General features: G+C 37.8%; 1 long non-coding RNA gene across 1 annotated transcript in view; it reads right to left on the bottom strand.

The window, feature by feature from the left end:
- Gm32576 overlaps window positions 1-17,886 on the bottom strand; it is a 60,512-nt gene extending 42,626 nt beyond the window's left edge. The window contains exons 1-5 of the long non-coding RNA XR_872465.3: window positions 17,744-17,886; window positions 15,444-15,633; window positions 10,405-10,616; window positions 9,652-9,780; window positions 9,034-9,163 (exon numbers count right to left, since the gene is read on the bottom strand). This is a non-coding gene — a long non-coding RNA (predicted gene, 32576). The remainder of the gene's footprint in view (window positions 1-9,033; window positions 9,164-9,651; window positions 9,781-10,404; window positions 10,617-15,443; window positions 15,634-17,743) is intronic.
- Window positions 17,887-18,151: the final 265 nt, after the last annotated feature.

Genomic DNA, 18,151 nt, shown 5'->3' with positions numbered 1-18,151 from the left:
AACTGCTAGCTTTCCTGTGTGTTATATGGCTTCTCCCACTTTGAATAATTTATTGCCCCCCACATTATTGGCACCACTTCTGAAAGATGTGAGTAGAAAAGAGATTCTAATATATCGCATTAAAAAAAAGTCAGAGAAAACTCTAAATCAGTATGTTATTTTAAACAGCTTCTGCTCATTAGGGAGCAAATGTATGAATCTAAAGTAAAAATGCCTTCCAAGCCTGTAGAGTGAAGCAAAGAGCGATGGAGATGACTGTGTTGGTGACCCACTGTTCTGATGCTGCTCCCTATGGATTCTCAACTACACTGAGCTAAGCCACATTGTCTCATAAGTTTAATCTTTATTCAATTTCATTTTATAACAGCATGGGGAATTCAATCTATTCCCCACACACACACCTGACAGACTAACATGTCACATGTAAACAATTCATCTTGATTGTCTACTTGACAAGATTGGCAGTTACCATGGAAACAAATCCCTGGGTTTACCCGTGAAGGATTACCTAGATTAAGTTAACAAAGGTGGGAAGACCCCCTAACTGTGAGCAGCACAGCAGCATGCACTGGGGTTACAGGTGGAATAAAGAGAGAAGGGAGTTTAGTAACTTCACCCATCGATCCCTGAGTGCAGACACCATGTGACCAGTAACAGCTTCTTACCACAGCGCCTTTCTTGTTGTGCTGGACTCTGCACCTTTGAACTGGAGGTTGAACTAAGCCCTCCCTTCCTTAACTTCCTTTTGACAGGTCTTAGTCATGACAATAAGACAAGTAAGTAATATGCTCTTGTAATTGATGCTCTGATTAGAATTGTTTGAGAACTATATGCTGGGGCTCATTGACCACCACCCACCACACACACACACACACACACACACCAGTTCCACCAAGGTTCTGGATACATAAACTGTCCCATAAAGAACCACAGTAGGTTAAAGTTCACTATGGTTAGGCATTCAGCTCAGTGTAACTGTGATCGAATCAAAGCTTCTGGTATTAGGGCTGCCTAAACTACTAGGTGAGAAAATCTTGGCTTGAGGCTGCTCCTATGTGTTCACCTTTCCATTATTATCAAAAAGCCAATCTTTTTCAAACCTTTATAGCTTTGTAAGCTTTTAAGAACATAAGAGAGACATGAAACCACTCCACATAAAAAGAATCATGTTAAACAAAATATTACATGCCATGTTGAAGTTTTTTTGTTGTTGTAGTTTGGTTTGGTTGGGTTTGGTTTGGTTTGGTTGGGTTTGGTTTGGTTTGGTTTGGTTTGGTTTGGTTTGGTTTGGTTTAACACAAAGTATGCAAAGGGTGGCTCTTCCATTTGGAGGAGTCTAAGAAAGTATCATCTAGAGTACCTGACTAATGATTCCAATTTAGGGATGATTTTTTTAAAATAAAAATTTAAAGTTATTTTGAATAATTCTACCCTAAAATCTCTAATGATTCATAACCCAGAAGAATGGCCTGGATTTATGAAAAGTGAAATCATTGCATGTGATCTTGGCTTGGTTTCCCAGAGAACTTGTAAAAGAGACAAACACCCATTTCTCATTTGGGCATCCACAGCATGTGCCAAATCTCTTTCTGGAATATTCACTCAGCTTGTTGCCTACCACTTCACATCCCAGTTGTCCAATCCAAGGCATTTGGACATGATGTTCTGTTTCTCCTCCCACTCCAGAGAGTTTGCTGGTATCTCAGGCCTCACTCCTCTCTCTTAACCTAATGCCTATAAGATGGTGCACAATTGCACACACAGTGGACTCTGCCACATGCTGTTAGTTTCACTGTTTGTGAGTGTCTTTTTTATTTCTGAAAATAGACTGTGAGTTTCTAGACCAAAGCTACCTGGTCAAATCTACTTTCTTGTTCTTTCTAGAATGTATACTCTACTCAACAAATACCCACAGACTGAAAGCCCATTTACGTTTCCTGTCTGTAATGATATTATCATGCCTTTGAGAAACAGTGAGATGCCCATGAGGTGATACAAAGACCTAATATGAAAGGACAGCTAGGAATTAAAGAGTTGGCACTGTCTAACACATAAGGCCTGAAATGGCAAGCCTAAAATGGTATATTTTACAAAAAAAAAAAAAAAAAAAAAAAAGACTTTAGAGGAAACTACAAGATTACAATCACACATTGAAAATACTAACAAGAGAAAATGGTTTGCAAATGTATTTTTAAAAGGTCTACAACCTTATTTTTTTTAATCATCTTTTTCCAAAGCTAAAAAGGTTTTGTGTTACAAAAACTGTTTTAAAAACATTTTGTGAAAATGTTTGGCTAGAGAAGTGTTTTTAAAACATACAGATTCTGCTAAATGATATATGGTTGTAATTATCCATCACCCACCCTAGCTAGTCTCCCCCAAATGGCTCATTGTCACCCTAGAAAGTAGCAGTTCCTTTCCTTTGTTATGACTATCCTCAGCTGCCTTTGGATTAAACAAGGGGTCAGTGCCACTAGAGACTATAGAGTCAATTGCAAATTCTCAGCCTCAGAGTCTAATTAGTGGTAGTGTATGAAATGCCTTCCTTAATTACTTCTGAGTCATTGGGGTATTTCATTAGTCTCAGTTTTTATCTTGTAACTTCATTCATAAAATATGTTCCTTATCAATTAGCTCCACTGGGAACTGATCACGGGCCCTGTGCATCCTGCTCTCTGTGTGATCCCTCAGCCCTGAAGAAGAAGGTCAGAATTACTCTGTATAACAGCACTTTCAACTTTCTCATCCACACTAAGAATACCATGGTTGGGGAGCAAAGACTTTTGCTTATAAAATAAAATGCTATCTCCAAATTTTGATGAAAAAATTAGTTAACATTTATTATCTTCAAACAAGTGAAGAACAATTGTTATTTATACATAAATTGATCATAGGTTGTTTGTTCTGTAGAAATTATATTCTCCAGAAATTATTTTAAAAGAGAAATTAATATTACACTCTGAAGAGAGATACAAAATTCATGCTACAGAGAGAGATTACCTTGGGTAAGAAGAAAAGTAAATTTAGGTATCAACATAACCGTAGAAAATCAGGGCAAAGAAACTAAATCACATAGATAGATATCAGCAAGGTCATGAGACATGTGGGTCTGTCTGAGAGTTGCCACACCATGCATGCAAGCATGCATGTAAATTAGTTAAACATCTAACTCCTATAGTTATCTTTCTGTATCAAATTCCACATTTGGGATGATTAATGTCCATTGCCTACTTGACTGCACTGGAATCATCTGGTAGACACAATACTGAGGTATGACTAAGGATCCTTCTCTTTGAACGTGAGTTTAATGTGAGCAGTGATGGACAGTGTCCCTTCCTACACCATGAACCAAAACTAAGCCTCTTATGTTACGACTCTCAGGTATTTTCTCACAGCAATGAAAAGGTAATTAATATAGTAACCTACAGTGATTGAAGTGACCTTTGATTACAATGTATTTTGTAAGGTTTCTACAGGCCAACAAAGACAAAACTCTCAGTGTTATTTAGAGCTACTTACTTCCTGGAGTATCTTACTTATTTTAAGTGTTTCACTAGGACAGTTTTATTCATATTCCAGCTTTTGTTTTAGGACAGGTCCTCACATTGCAGGTCAGGCTGTCCTTGAACCTGTAATTCTGTCTCAGCTTCCCAAGTGTTAGAAAGATAAGCATATAACATACTTTGCTCTCTCTCTCCATATGCTTATCTAAACACCATTTCCCAAGGATAATTTAGTAATGGCAAGGTCTTTCTTCCATGGTCCAGCCATGTCACTAAACATCATTCCATTAGAAACAGTGTTTTGCTTTTCTTTGCTTCTTTGTTATCTTGTTTCATTGAATATATGTTATAGAAAATTTTAATATCAATCCCAGGTTTCTACCCCTCCTCTGATCATTCAGTTCCAGGATAAAACACATACACACAACCTTTATTTTTATAACAAGTCTTAAACAGTATAAGAGCTGGGCAGATATCTGCCCTCTATGCTATTTGAATCTACTTTTCTACTAATAACCCCAATTATTACTTACTATATTTCATTTGGGGTGCTCTTAATTCCAATTGGCCAGACCTTGGGTCTATGTTCTCCTGAACTCACCTAACCCATGGTGGCTTCTCCTCCATTCACTATCTTTTCTGCCTTTGGTTCTACTTCCATCGCAAGCCCAGGAATTCTAAAGCCTACCTATATCTCTTCTGCCCAGCTATTGATTGCTGTGTCTTTTTTTTTTTTTTAACAATCAGAAATAATATGGGGGCAGGGTCACTTGGGTCTAGGTGCAGACTCCAGGTCTTGAGGTCACACTTAGCATTATAAGAGACAGCAAGATCAAACCTCAATAAGGCAAGAATTATGCACTTGTATCATCATGGAAAGAAGGACTTCTATCTTGTGGTATCTAATGCCATGGCATTCAGAGACCAGAGCTATTGATATCACTTGTCTGCTGATGAGCTTTTGATTCATATCCACCAGTAGCAAAAACAGTGGCTCAAAGCAACAATCATTAAATTGCTGCTGAGCTGGGCAGTTCTGTTGCAAGATACAGTGACTATAGTATTTCTCATACTGCTGGTGGTAGGCTAATCTAGTGTTGCTCATGCCTTTCTAACTGCTCAGACTAGCTGAAATATGAAGCTCTTCCTCCTGCTATAGTACAGACACAACAGTGTGAATGGAAGTACTCAAAACCAGTCTTAGAACAAGTCTAGGAAGATGGCACTTGCTACACAAACCTACAACCTGAGTCCAGATCCCTAGATCCCCAGGATCTGCATAAAAGTCAGATGTAGAAACACAATGAATCTTAATTCTACTACTCCCATGGGAAGATTAAATGCAGAGCCAAGAGAATTCCAAGAAGCTTGTGGGACAGTTAGTCTAAGTAATTCATAGTAGTGACAGGAGACCCTACCTCAAGATGAAAGGCAAAGAATGACATCTGAGCATGGCTTCTATAACTTCACTTGTGTGCCTTGGTTGGTGCAGTGTCAACTTTGAGTTGAAGCATGGTGTGATGCATCCCCCATGAGCGATTTAAAAGGCTAAACTCAGTATCAAGGGATAAGGACATTGTTTCTGCTATTTTAACAGAAGGGAATGCACTTACATGATATGGAATCAGGAGAGAGGCTGAGCTATCCATGGTGTCACATTCACAGATCCAGGAGCCTTAATAACTGCAGAAGCAGTGTGAGAAGTTCTCAAATATTTATTCTGAGAATGTGATTTCTTTGGCTCAGTCTCAAAAGTGCAGAATCTCTCAGGAACTAAACCACATGTACACCAAAGCATACACATGGAGTACCATGGCTCCAGCCACATATGTAGTAGAGGATGGCCTTGTTGAACATCAATGGGAGGAGAGGCTCTTGGTCCTGGGAAGGTTCTATGCCCCAGTCCAGGGGAATGCCGGGATGGATAGGTGAGTGGGTAGGAGAGTGGGTGAGCACTCTTATAGAAGCAGGGGGAGGGAAGATGGAATAGGGGGTTTCCAGAGGGGAAACTGGGAAAGGGAGTAACATTTGAAATGTAAATAAATAAAATATCCAATAAAAATGAGGAAAAGGGCAGGGCAGTGGTAGCACACACTGTTAATCCCAGCACTTGGAAGGCAGAGGCAAGTGGATTTCTGAGTTTGAGGCCAGCCTGGTCTACAGAGTGAGTTCCAGGACAGCCAGAGCTATACAGAGAAATCCTATCTTGAAAAACAAAAAACAAAAAAAAGGGGGGGGGGTGCATAATCTTTGTATCTCATAGCTGAATCTCCAAACATGCAAATCCAACTGTATTATTATGACCTACACATTGATTTCTCTGATTTTTGGGGGAGCTTCTACATCTAACCAGTTTTCTTTTCTATGGACAAGTCTGATTTCTTAATGTATTAATTGCTCCAATATACCTATATTTACCAAAATGGGCATTTGACAGTGTTTTCCAATTACTTAGCACTAGATAATGAGCCACAAATGAGTTAATCTTTGCTTCCTCACTACCATCTAAATAATATTCCTGGATATATGAAGTCCTTGGTTGGTTACTGATCCCTAACCCTGAGCACAGATGAACTCTGACTTGAGTTTGCTGCTGTTGACCACTGGCCCTAAAGAGGACAGCGAAGCAGGATAAGGAAGCCCAACAGAGTTTCCTTTGTCTCCTAGAGATAGGACAGGAAGGACATAAGTGAAGAGATAGAGACATCACATTTCCTCACATCATTTCTTTGAAGAAATGGATTTATCGCACCCCAGACTTGAATGACACATGTTACTCACAGAAAGCCTACAGTCAAAAAGAAAAATGGGGCTGAACTCACAGATAAATAAGAAAACAGTTTTTCCATAATACAGTATTTCTGCAGTTGTTTGAATGCAGAACTATCCACAAAATTCAGGGAACATCTGAATGTACTGATGGAGATGGAAATTATCTATCAAATAAGTTGGTAGAATGCATTTCTATCTATTGTCATTATCTTGGAGGAAATGGTACAATTTTAGTTTACATTTACAGAAGGAGCAATGAGGTGAAAGTCCCATTGAAGGTGTGATTTTTCTTCATAGGAAGACACTGGGGAGGCAGCAAAGGAACCCTAAGTGTGAGCCTCCCTGTGCCTGAGCCAATTATGGGAAACACAGACATAACTTAATGTCTAAGTACTATGTACATGATATATTGTTATTTTGTTCAAGGGCCCCGAGGCAAAAGAAAAATCAAAATAATTTTTGCAATAGCACCTGTTTGAAAATAAGCAATTTATTCCATCCTTATAAAATATTTATGGATTTCAAATGGATGTCCTTGAATAAGGCCATTTCATTTCTTTTTACAATGAGAATAGGTTAGTTAGAGAAAACTCTAGGTCTATTTCCTGCTAATTTAATACTGATCCAACCCTTTTGTGGAAAAGCAGCCACCCAATAACTTTATTTACTAAACTTTATTCTTAATGATTCTGCCTTAGCGATTGTACCAGCAACAGCCCATGGATCGTTTCACCTATTGAATAGAAAGGCACCACTTCTATGCAATGAAATAATTTGATTTCCATCGAGAAAATGTATTTCAAAAAACCCAAGAGACTGAAGAAAACTATTACTTTTTATTACCCATATCATAATGTTCATCTTAATTACTGCTAAAGCAGGTTCACAGATGTAGTCTAATTGAATGTATAACTTTTTAATTGAAATGAGGGAAAAGTATGAGATTTGAGTTCTAACAATAGGTTGAGAGTCAAGTTAGATCCTGCCCTCCCAACAAGCTTTTCTGAGAGAATGGAGTCATTTAGAAATGTCCCGCTTATCAGATCTTAACATTGCACCATCGAAGTATTTTTAAATCTGGAGAAATATAGAATCAGGGTTAGAGCCTAGTCCACATGCAAGGGTCTTGAATATTAAAGCAAAATCTCTACCTCTGAAATTTTGATCCTTATCCCCAATAAGAATTTGACATATTAAATGAAGAATAGTGGGTGTGATTCTCTTTCACCTTTCTTGAACTTGAGTTAACAGTCTGTCTTCATGAAATCCTGCTAAGAGATTTCTCTGAAGTTTCACTGTCTTCCAGACCTGCACCTGAAGGCTCTCTCTGGAAAAGCAGGCTTTTAGGACACTTAAGACATAAAGACCAATCAATATCTTGTGCTCATTGAAACTCTGCTCGCTGACCAGTAAAACAAAGGAAAAGGCAATCTGGCTGCAGCTCATGCCTTGTCAACCTAAAGAGGACTAGCTGTCCACCCATGTCAGTTCAGAAGAAATGGGAACCAGTAATGTTCACAAGATATTTAGTATTTCCCTCATAATCTGATACTCTACTTATGCTTGTAAACAGCAGACAACAGTGCAGCAATTACGTAAGCCTGGATATTTTAACCATTAGAATCCTACCAATTGTATTTTTTACATTATTGCCATCTTTCCCATTTATGATTGAACTGTATTTTCCATATCTGTGTTCTTTTTCCATATTAAATTATTTCTCATTTCCCCAATAGATCATGTACTATCTCAACTTACACAAAGAACACCTGAGTCTCTCAGGAATAAAAGCAATTAGTTGTAATAAAATACGTATGTGTTAGATTCTTGTTATCTGGGGATGGAGCGAACATGCAACTTTTCCTTTTTAGACATTTCACTTTGCCAAAACATCAATTAGTCTCACTCATCAAGTCCCCTCTTCATATTCTGTATCATGCATTTGACATGTTGCTATTTATGCACCAGAAAACAACCACTCGAACTTCTACTGCAAACAGGCTCTGAATACATAGACGGTAATCATATGCTTAGACAGCAGTGCAAGTCTTTCACAACTATTTTTAATGTATCTATAACCACTTCAGATGTCTTTTTTGGAAACCAGCTGCAGAACCAATGTGTTCAAAATGGCATCATTCAGTTGTCGTTACATATCCATGTCTTCAAGGCCAGGTTCTCTGCTTACCCCGTGGCAGGAGGAGCAATATGACTTTAAGGGTGTGGGTTATAATTCTAGTATGATTGTATTAGCTTGAAAGAACATAAGCTGCCTTTTCTGAATGCAAACACAGTCCCTAAACCAAGGATGTAAATTAGTATCACAATGAAAGCAGCCAGAAGGACAGAAGCTTGGAAGTGTGTGCTTCTCCGCTCAGCAGGGGATTGTTCAGGTCCTGCTGTTTTGAAAACCTTTCTCCCCCCATGCAGGCTGCCCTGCTAAGAGAAATCCATTTGAATATTTTGGCAATCAGAGAGGCCCCCACATAAATTATGGATACAGAAATGCAGAAGACAGTCTAACAAATGAAACACGGTGGAATCTGTTTTTCCACCACCATATGGTGTCGACAGAATGCCACTTTGTTTCTCAGGGAAACAGCTCATCATTAAAAAATAAATCGCATCTTTTCTGTGGGGAAAGAACCCACAGTCATTATTTTGAAAAATAACAAACAGGAAACCCTGTCCTTTCATTTCACAATCTTTCCCCCCTTACAGTATTATTATTATTGCTGCACATATAGACTTTTCTTACAGGAAAGCTCATGATGACTTGTTCCTTGTCGATGCACGGGGAACGCAACATCATGTTTTCTTGATTGCAGAGCTGAGTCCAAGCACAACTCGTACTATGAAAGATAAGAGCTCTTCCTTATAGATCTTTCCTGTGGAGAAAATCGTTGCAAAGTAATGGACGGATTTCACTTAGCTCATGCTTTCAGATACAATGCTTATAGTATAAGCCATCAAGGCTCATGAAAAGTTAAGCAATTTGCAAATTGAATTAATTATTATTATTTATAGAATAAAATTGTTACTGGAATTCTTTCCACTATTTGATAACTTACCCATTCTTGGGCCCAGGAAAACCTTTTAGCACTTAGTACAATTAAGTGCAATTAAGCTTGTCTGCATAGTTCTCTTTCCTCCCTACAAAAAGATCTTTCTGTCATCCTTATGCCGATCAGATTGCTGAAAATTTGTTTGTGGTGCTGTCAGTACATAAATCACATTATGCCTCAACTCTGCCTAATTCCTCAAGTATTTTTGCAAACACTGTTCTATTTGATATGCAAATGTGCGCATGAGACAGAAACAGAAAGAGGGTTAAATAACCACACTAAATTTTATCTTAGACTTTGTAGCAGCTCACCTGGTTCCCAGTGGAAGGCCTTTTCTATGCCACATTATTTGCTGAGGCAGAGACTTGAGACTGTCACCATATTGCTCATGTCCTCTCATGTCTTCAGTGGAAGATACTGATCATGTGCATACATTGGTTCTGAAAAGAGTTGAGCCATTTGCACATAATTCACATAACTCTTTCTTCCCCTATCAGGCCTACTTTCTTGGATACAGCAGAGGCAGGGGAAGTTGTTTCTAAAACCAGTCTTCTTGGAGCAAATGAAAAGCTCACATTGATAAAGGTTTGAAACCATGTTTCAAAGGTTTTGTTGTTGTTGTTGTTGTTGTTGTTTGGTTGTTTGGTTGGTTTTCATTTTTGTTTTGTAGGATTTTGAGAGCAGAATTATCTGCTCCCATTTGCTTAACTCTAAATTTGAATCTGGGGTCAGAATAAATGGTTGTGTTATAATCAGGTTGTTATCATGGTATATTAGAATAATGAGATCATGAAACAAGTAATCTATACTTTTAGGAGCTATTTTTCTGTTAGTCTAAATGACAAAGTTTTACCAACATCAGCTAGGTTAGGAGGACACAAAATCCTGTGGGCCAAAGCTAACATTGAATCTCTAACAATCAAAGGAGTCCTCATAGCCACAGCTGATAGAATTCACTTTTCCTAGTCCTTAAGAAAGCTTATGGAAAACCCAAGTGACCTCAGGAAGTAGATGTTACTTAATTTCTTTGGTTCAACACTTTAAGCTTTGTCCATTGGTATTACCTGAATCCACATTTGGGTTGAGGATTTTCTAAAGGAAGTTGTACAAAAATCTCTCCTGTCTGCATAGTTTCAACACACATGCTTTGTTCCTGGTTACTTGAAATGCTGTCTTCAAAAAGTACTAACAACTGGCAGATAATTCCACAGTGTTGTCAACAGTTTGTCAGTAGTGGATGTTGATAGCTGTGTGCATAAAGTAGAACATGCCCAAACTGCAAAACATCAAAGCATGAAAACAAAGATTGAAAAAAGTAAAAAAAAAAAAAAAAAAAAAAAAAAAAAGCAGTCTTAAATCTATTATATGATTTGGCATTAAGTTTAAGGTTGTTAACTTTCAATGCTGTGACTTGGGTTGATGTATATCATGAGTAAGTCAATATACCCAACAGACAACTGAATCAATAGAACATACCACAAGCTGCTGAACCCGAGAGACAATGAAGAAAGAATGCATTATATTGTTATTAGTAACTGAAAACCGGTCACCCTTCACTACAATCTGCATTATATTTTAAGTCTGAGTTTCAGACATCAAAGAGATGCTTTGCTGGGGAAGGAATAGGTGAGTTGGTCCAGAGATAAGAAGCTCTTTTATGAAGAGAGCAAATAATTAAGATTATACTTGACTCCATTTTTTTTTTAAATAAAGCAGTAATATTTAGTTCCTTCTTCATAGGGTGTACATTTTAAGTACTCACATTTTAAGTAGTACACTATCTAGCAGCTACTTTTTGCCATAGATGTATAATGCATCCATCCTTGATAAATGTGTTCTAGTACAACATTGACACAATGACTTAAATAATTGTCCTTACGCAACTTTATATTTTTTCATCAACAGCCTTTATAAATGAATGTCTCCCAAGAAGAATATCCATGCAGATCAAAGACTTAGGATACAGAAGCCTAAGTCTGAGGAGAGTGCACTCCTAGTTGCCTGTCAAGTGAAAGAGACACCCATGGCAATTACTATATTGGGCTGGTATAAAGATGCATATAGAAGAAACAAGCCTACAGTGCTGGCTATCTTCCAAGTGCTTCAATTATATTAATAATCATAGTCAATAGATCATATCCATAAATTTAGTTCTAAGAAGCAACTGTCATATCATGCTTTTTGTGTGTTATGTTGAGAAAGGATTTCTGCTTTCCTCTTTGAGTTGCTAACAACTATAAATGTTCACTGATTTTTGAATATTATCTAGGTGCATAGGTGTCCCCACTCAGTTCTGCTTTTGCTGTACTTACCAGTGAAGCAAGTACTGAAATCATTATCCCAACACATTTGCCTTGATTTTTTTCTAATACATGGAGTTGAGATGACAATAGTTCTTGTGAGGAAAACATATATGCTTCATGTCTTGCTCTTGGGATACTTGCTCATGTATAGTAGGTAAGTAAACACTTAAATAGCTACTTTTATCAAACCTCCAGATATTTTGATATGCACTATACAGCTATTACAATATGTTAGTTCCTTAAAACAATGTAAGTTGTATATAATCATAGTAATAATTTCTGCTTTGGCCAGAAAAGCTTGTCTTTGCAGTTGGAGGCAGCTAAAGCAGAGATTTCAATGCTGAAAATGAATGGCTGTTGAGTGCTTAGCCCTAAACTAGATAGAACTTCTATAACACATCCACTGCAAGGCCCAGGGGACTTCATAGAAGAAGGAAGAAGAAAGAATGTAAGAGCTGGGGAGTGGAGAGCAGTGTTGTAGAATGCTGTCAATATGGATATAGCATGACCATTGTACTCAAGAACCCTTATAGTTGTGGTTACCTGCACAATTCTGCACAAGACAAAGGTCATCAACATTTGAACCGTTGTAAGGTAGAGGCACACATTGCCCAAATACCTAGCTGGGGAGTTATTGACAGTTAAGGGATACTGGCAACTGGAGGATAAATTTTTCCCCAAGGGTATGACCATGGATTACATGCCCATAATCCAGTAGAAAATCTAGTTCCATGCATATGCAAATGATCCTAATGAAGCTCAGTGAGTTACTACACATACACACACATATATACGTATATATGCATGTATGTACATATACATGTGTGTGTATGTGTGTGTGTGTGTGTGTGTGTGTGTGTGTGTGTGTGTAGAAGGAGATGTGTTAGAAAGCATTCCGGAGGAAGAGGGAGGATTTAGAGAAGAAAATAATCAGAATATGATCACAATACATTTTATTCATATATGAACTTGTCAAAGACTAAACAAAAACATCTTCTAAAGGGAGAAAGAAAAAAGAGATGTATGATCCTCAGTTACATTTAACACAGAGAAAAACTGGGACTTAAACAGATAAGGAATTTCACCAGTTCTGCACAGAGAAAAGAAGTGGAGCCAGGATTTGTACCATTCTGATCTGGAGCAATGGATGCCAGTCACAGACCTGACCTGTGGATTTATTATTGAGAAATTTTAGGGAATAATGCATGCAAAGCAATTAGCAGCTATATTTTCAGTGATTGTATTATGGCTATGCCTGGGCTCATTAAGTAATGTTTTTCAGCTTGGTAGTAATTTTAGAATTTAGAAGTGAGTGCATGGTTTCAGTGTTATTAGAGTGGAGGTTGCATCTGAGGCTTTAATATTGCAGAGCACTTTAGAGCCATCTAATATGCATCTTTTATGTTCAAAGTGCTATTCTTCCTCTCAAATTTCTTTGTGCTTAAAAATAATAATTACAGCCACTCTATTCAAACAAACTGCCAAGCAAGGTCTGTGTAAGTGAGGGACAGTGGCAATATAGTTCCTTGGAACCATAAGCTATCTTTTTGTGCCTAAACAGACAATGACTTCAAGGAAAATAGCTATAGGGGGAGCTGTCCCCAGACATGGTGCTGAAGTAAGCATTCTGAACTTCCAGAACTCAGACAGTGGTGTGCAAACTCCCTACCGATCTGGCATGGAATAACATCAAAAGAAATGCATGGCAGACCACAATTTTCTAGCATGTTGTTGTAGCCTGAAGCAGCCTGCTAATATTAGCATAAAGCAGCATAAGTCATTTTGGAAGGCACAGTAGGAGAGACAGCATTTTGTATTGTTCCTTTTCAGAAATGTGTTAAAGTACAACTCTGGATACATAAGCTGACTATTTCTGCTCCAAATGACATCTGACCTGTGAAAAGGAAAGCTCTTTAGGAACCAAGATCAAATCAAAGAAGCCTTCTTTTGGGCCACTAAGGAAAAAAACTAAAAGTCAGTGATAAGAAACCATTTGGAAATTTGGGTTAAAGCTAACATGTTGTTACAATATGAAATAACCTTTTACAAAATAAGTAATGTTTTTTCCTTATTAAACAAACTGAATAAATCAAATTTCTGCATTTTTTATAAGCAGTATAGACTGAGTTAAAAAGTAGATTGTATTTCTAAACAATTCTGATACTAGCTACACAAGTAGCTACTAAAAGGCACACAAGTGAACTTAATAAATAGGTTAATATTGTAATTTGAAACATGGTTAGAAAATGAACCAAAATAAACCAGGATGAATTTTAAGAAAAGTTATTTTTCCACGGGAATTCCAATTTTCAAATTCCAAATTTGGGGGATACATGTTGTCAGAGAAATTTCTGTAGAAAATAAAATAAAAGCCCCAGGCTTCCAGGAACTGGACAGATATGTATAGTGCAACAAAAGTCCATGCAATCAAAAGCCCATATAAATTTGGACTTTTTTAAAGCAGGTAGGCTCTCCAGACCCTGGGAACACCTGTACATATTGGATAAGGAACATTTCCAGTGCTCCATGGACTTCCTAACTGAACAGCAATTCAGATATGCTGGAAAAATAGAATCCAAGGTATGAGTGGTTTATACATAGATATTAGAAAATATTATAAAAACTGAAGGGGTCACATAAGTCCAAAGGAATTGTAGTTAGCAAAGTGATAGAGTCTGAAAATTGTGAAGTGGGTAAGAGATATCTGATCATAAAAGAAATTATAGCACTTCTATACATTAACTATCAGTAATTACATTTAAGGCTTTTTATAGTGTTTCATTTCAGTCTCAAGTACAGCGAAGCATTGGTCATACATCTGCCTCCTCTAAAACTACACAAGCCAGATGAGTTTAGTTTGATTTCTTATAGGAGCTTGTTTGCTTTTCATCTAGCATTGTATACAGTTGATCTCCCTGGGTCTTGGTGAGCTTCCCATAACCAGGATCCTGGCTTGCATAGTTGAATGTTTCCAGGAGGCAGCAGTAGTCCTGTTGATTTCCCATCTCTTTTGAATGCAGTCTCTTTGTTATTAAGCTAAATACTGTTTACAAACCTGAGAAAAGGTTCTATTCCATCTTAGCTGTTGTTCCTGTTCTTCCACATGGGCAAAGATGATTTATCATTAACAACCTCTTAAAATGAAGTAGTTAGATATTTTGTATCAAGGGTGCCTAGAATACAATTGAGTTTATATACTCCACTATCTACTATTTGGAATCCAAAGGAGGAACTTTTAGCCTTTGAGGGAGCAAATGTTCTAATTTAATTGTAAACACCTGCAGAGAGCAGATGATAGGTGTACAAAGAGAATAAGGAACTATCTATCCTCCATTCACTCGCAAGCACACATTCCCATTTGTGCAGAGTACCTCAATGGTGTAAGTCAAACCTCCTTACAAGAAAGATACTATCAAATGGAAAGATACTAGAATGCAAAAATCACTTTCAGAAATGTAGTTGATATCCATAATGCAAACTATTTTGTCTCTTTCTTCCCATTACAATCTAAGTTATTAAGGGTAGGAATTCAAACAAATATATCTTACCAGAATAGTTATTCAAGTAGGATTGTTTGTCATTTCCCAATGCTTACTGGCAGAGGGGAAACAAAGCTAAATGACTTTCTTGCTGTATCCAGGGGTTTTTGCTATCTTTTAGTCTACAATGTTCATTCATTATCCAGGGCTACTCACACCCAGACAGTGCATAATTTGGTAATCAAAAGTAAAATAGTGAAACATTTCTCAAGGTGCTCTCACCATATTTTAAAGGAATTTAAATGCAAGAAGTATATTTACCTCCTATTTTCTCGTTCCAGGCATTAAAATTCCACACTCAGAATTCTGTGCATCACTTCCCCCACACTGTGCTGGAACACGTTTCCAATTCCAGTTCATGAAGCCCCTGGGCTTTCTGGGGCAGTGGACAGGTTCCCAAGCTTCCCACCATTGTTTGTTTACCATGCTTTTCAGATTTTCAGACTAAGTCCTAGGCATGGGGAAAAGCAACCATCATGAAATGAGTGTCTTCTAGCCTGCTTACCAATGGACAAAATCATCCTCTGCATTGTTTACTTCCATTTTAATCAGCCAGCCAATCAACTCTGAAACGAGAGCTTGCTTAATTATGCTCTTAGCCCAGTACTTAGCTCTGCCAGGAAGTACCAAAGAGCACAGTGCAGTTCTGCCCTCTAGGAAACTTGACTTGGACACACCCAAGACAATTAGAGAACCAAACAGGACGAGAAGCAATTAAGAGAGAAAATGTTAAGTAGAAAGGCTATAAGTGCTCTAAAGGGCTCAGGGGTGTGGTTCCAGCAGAGAGAGCATTCTGAAGAAAAGTGTTGACTTTCTCTCTGCCTTATGAACTTTCTCAGCTCTTCCTTAGCACATTACCAATGCCCAGAGATGAGAAAAACAAGAAGATTTCCAGGTGACACTGCTGCTTTTCAGCTTCTTGTTGCTTAATTTCATTGTTTTTAAACAATACAAGCATGTTTTCTGAATTTTAGACTTTGTTTATTTTTGAAACAGAGTCTCACTCTGTAGTCTATGCTTGCCTCAGATTTGTGGCAATCTTCCTGCCTCCATTGCTCATGTGCTAGAATCGAAGATATATACAGACATGCCCACCTCCTGATCTTTTTCTACTTACTGTGCAGATCTACTCTAGCTAATGCTCTTGTGTCAGCTTGAACTTCCAATGGCCAACTGCAAACTGCTCCCAAGTGGCCATTTCTCAGAAAATGCCCCCATCACAACTTCTAATGTCAGTTGTTCCAATCTCATACAATCTCATACATTTCCATCCATACATACAATCTCATACATTTCCAGAGTCCACTATAATGTGACAACCATGCTGTTGCTCTCTTAACAAGACCAAAAGATGGCCCTAAGAGGCTTTCAGTAATTAGAGAAATTTAAAAATAGGGATATTTCAACTTTCCTTTGGGTGGTCTCATGGTGTGATATAACAAAGTTTGGCACTAATATGAAGCAAGACACTACTTGGTAAGACCCATTTCCTCATGAGATGACATATTTATATTGTGTGTATGTGTGTGTGTGTCCTCTCTCTCTCTCTCTCTCTCTCTCTGTGTGTGTGTGTGTGTGTGTGTGTGTGTGTGTGTATGTGTGTGTGTGTGTGTGTGTGTGTCTCTGTGTGGCTGTGCATATATGTAGGTAGATACCTGAGGAGCACATTAGGTGACCTAGTGTATCACTTTCCATCTTATTCCCTTGACAGCAGATCTCTTGCAGACACTGGAGCTAGACTGGTAGCCAACATGTTCAGGAATGCTCTGTCTCCACCCTGGCACCCATAGATGCATGTGCAATGGAGAACTACAACCTGGTCCTTGTATAGTTTCTGGTGGTTTGAATACATATCTTAGGAGGACAGCAAGTACTCTAACCTGGTGATCCATCTCCCCAACTCAAGGTGGCATACTCATCTTGATAAATGTGGAAAATTTAGGATTCAATTCCAGATGAATTCTTGAAGAAAAATTAGTATTTTGAAGAATCTTTGTCTACTTTCAAATTAGTTCTTCCTGCCTACCTTTTCATGCTATTACCCACTGGCCAATGGCCTTTATCTCATCCTTCTTATCACAAAGCCACTGAGCACCAGATTCTTGTGAAATAGAACTTTTACAAGGCGAAAATGGAAGGAATCATTACTTCAACCTGACACTTCCCTCTGTCTTTCTTTTTACTAAGTAATATGTCAAACTAATTCAATTCATTGTGTCCATTTTTCTCCAGCAGATCAGAAGTAAATGAATGTGCTCTATATAATCAGGAAGCCAATGCAAATACAGAATTCAACATAGACCATTCAAAGACTATAATATACCCAGAGATAAAAAAAATTAATGCAAAAGTTAATGATTCATATATCACTTGTTATCGTCACCTGTCAACACTTCTGACAGTCCATTATAATATTTAGTATTTTGATACTTTATCTTGTAAAAAGAATTTTATCCTTCTCTCTCTGTATTCCTCAAAATGAAAAGAAGGTCAGAGCAGAGTTGTAAATGTTAGACAGGGAGACTGATAACCATACTTTCCGGTGACAATGAAATTCCTACCTTCATAGAAGGGATTGGTTCTTTTCAGCCATTGCCAGCAAATAATCTCTAGAACCAATTCTAAATCCATCCTAGTTGATCAATGACAGCTTTGCATCATTAAGCATGCTTCTGAATGCCAGTCAGTCAATGACAGCCCAATATTTCTGAAAATCAGCCAATGAGTAACAATGATTTTTAAGTAACCAAGTTTTCATTGCTAAAGGTCAAGCAATATCTAAGCACTCTTGCTTTTGATATTCTGTCAACACCTGAACTCCACAACTGCTCATATAAGATGAGGTCTCAGCTTTGCTCACAGTGGTCCCACAGGCAAAGGGCTCCTTTGAATAAAGCTAATCTTGTGTTTTATTCACAAGATTAAGCCCTGTCTGTCTAAACTTGCTTGGTAACTAATTGATATATTTA

Source organism: Mus musculus, chromosome 12, assembly GCF_000001635.26.
Source record: "Mus musculus strain C57BL/6J chromosome 12, GRCm38.p6 C57BL/6J".
Classification (NCBI taxonomy): domain Eukaryota; kingdom Metazoa; phylum Chordata; class Mammalia; order Rodentia; family Muridae; genus Mus; species Mus musculus.
The sequence above is the reverse complement of the archived record's forward strand: the minus strand, read 5'-3'. Positions and strand labels throughout refer to the sequence as shown.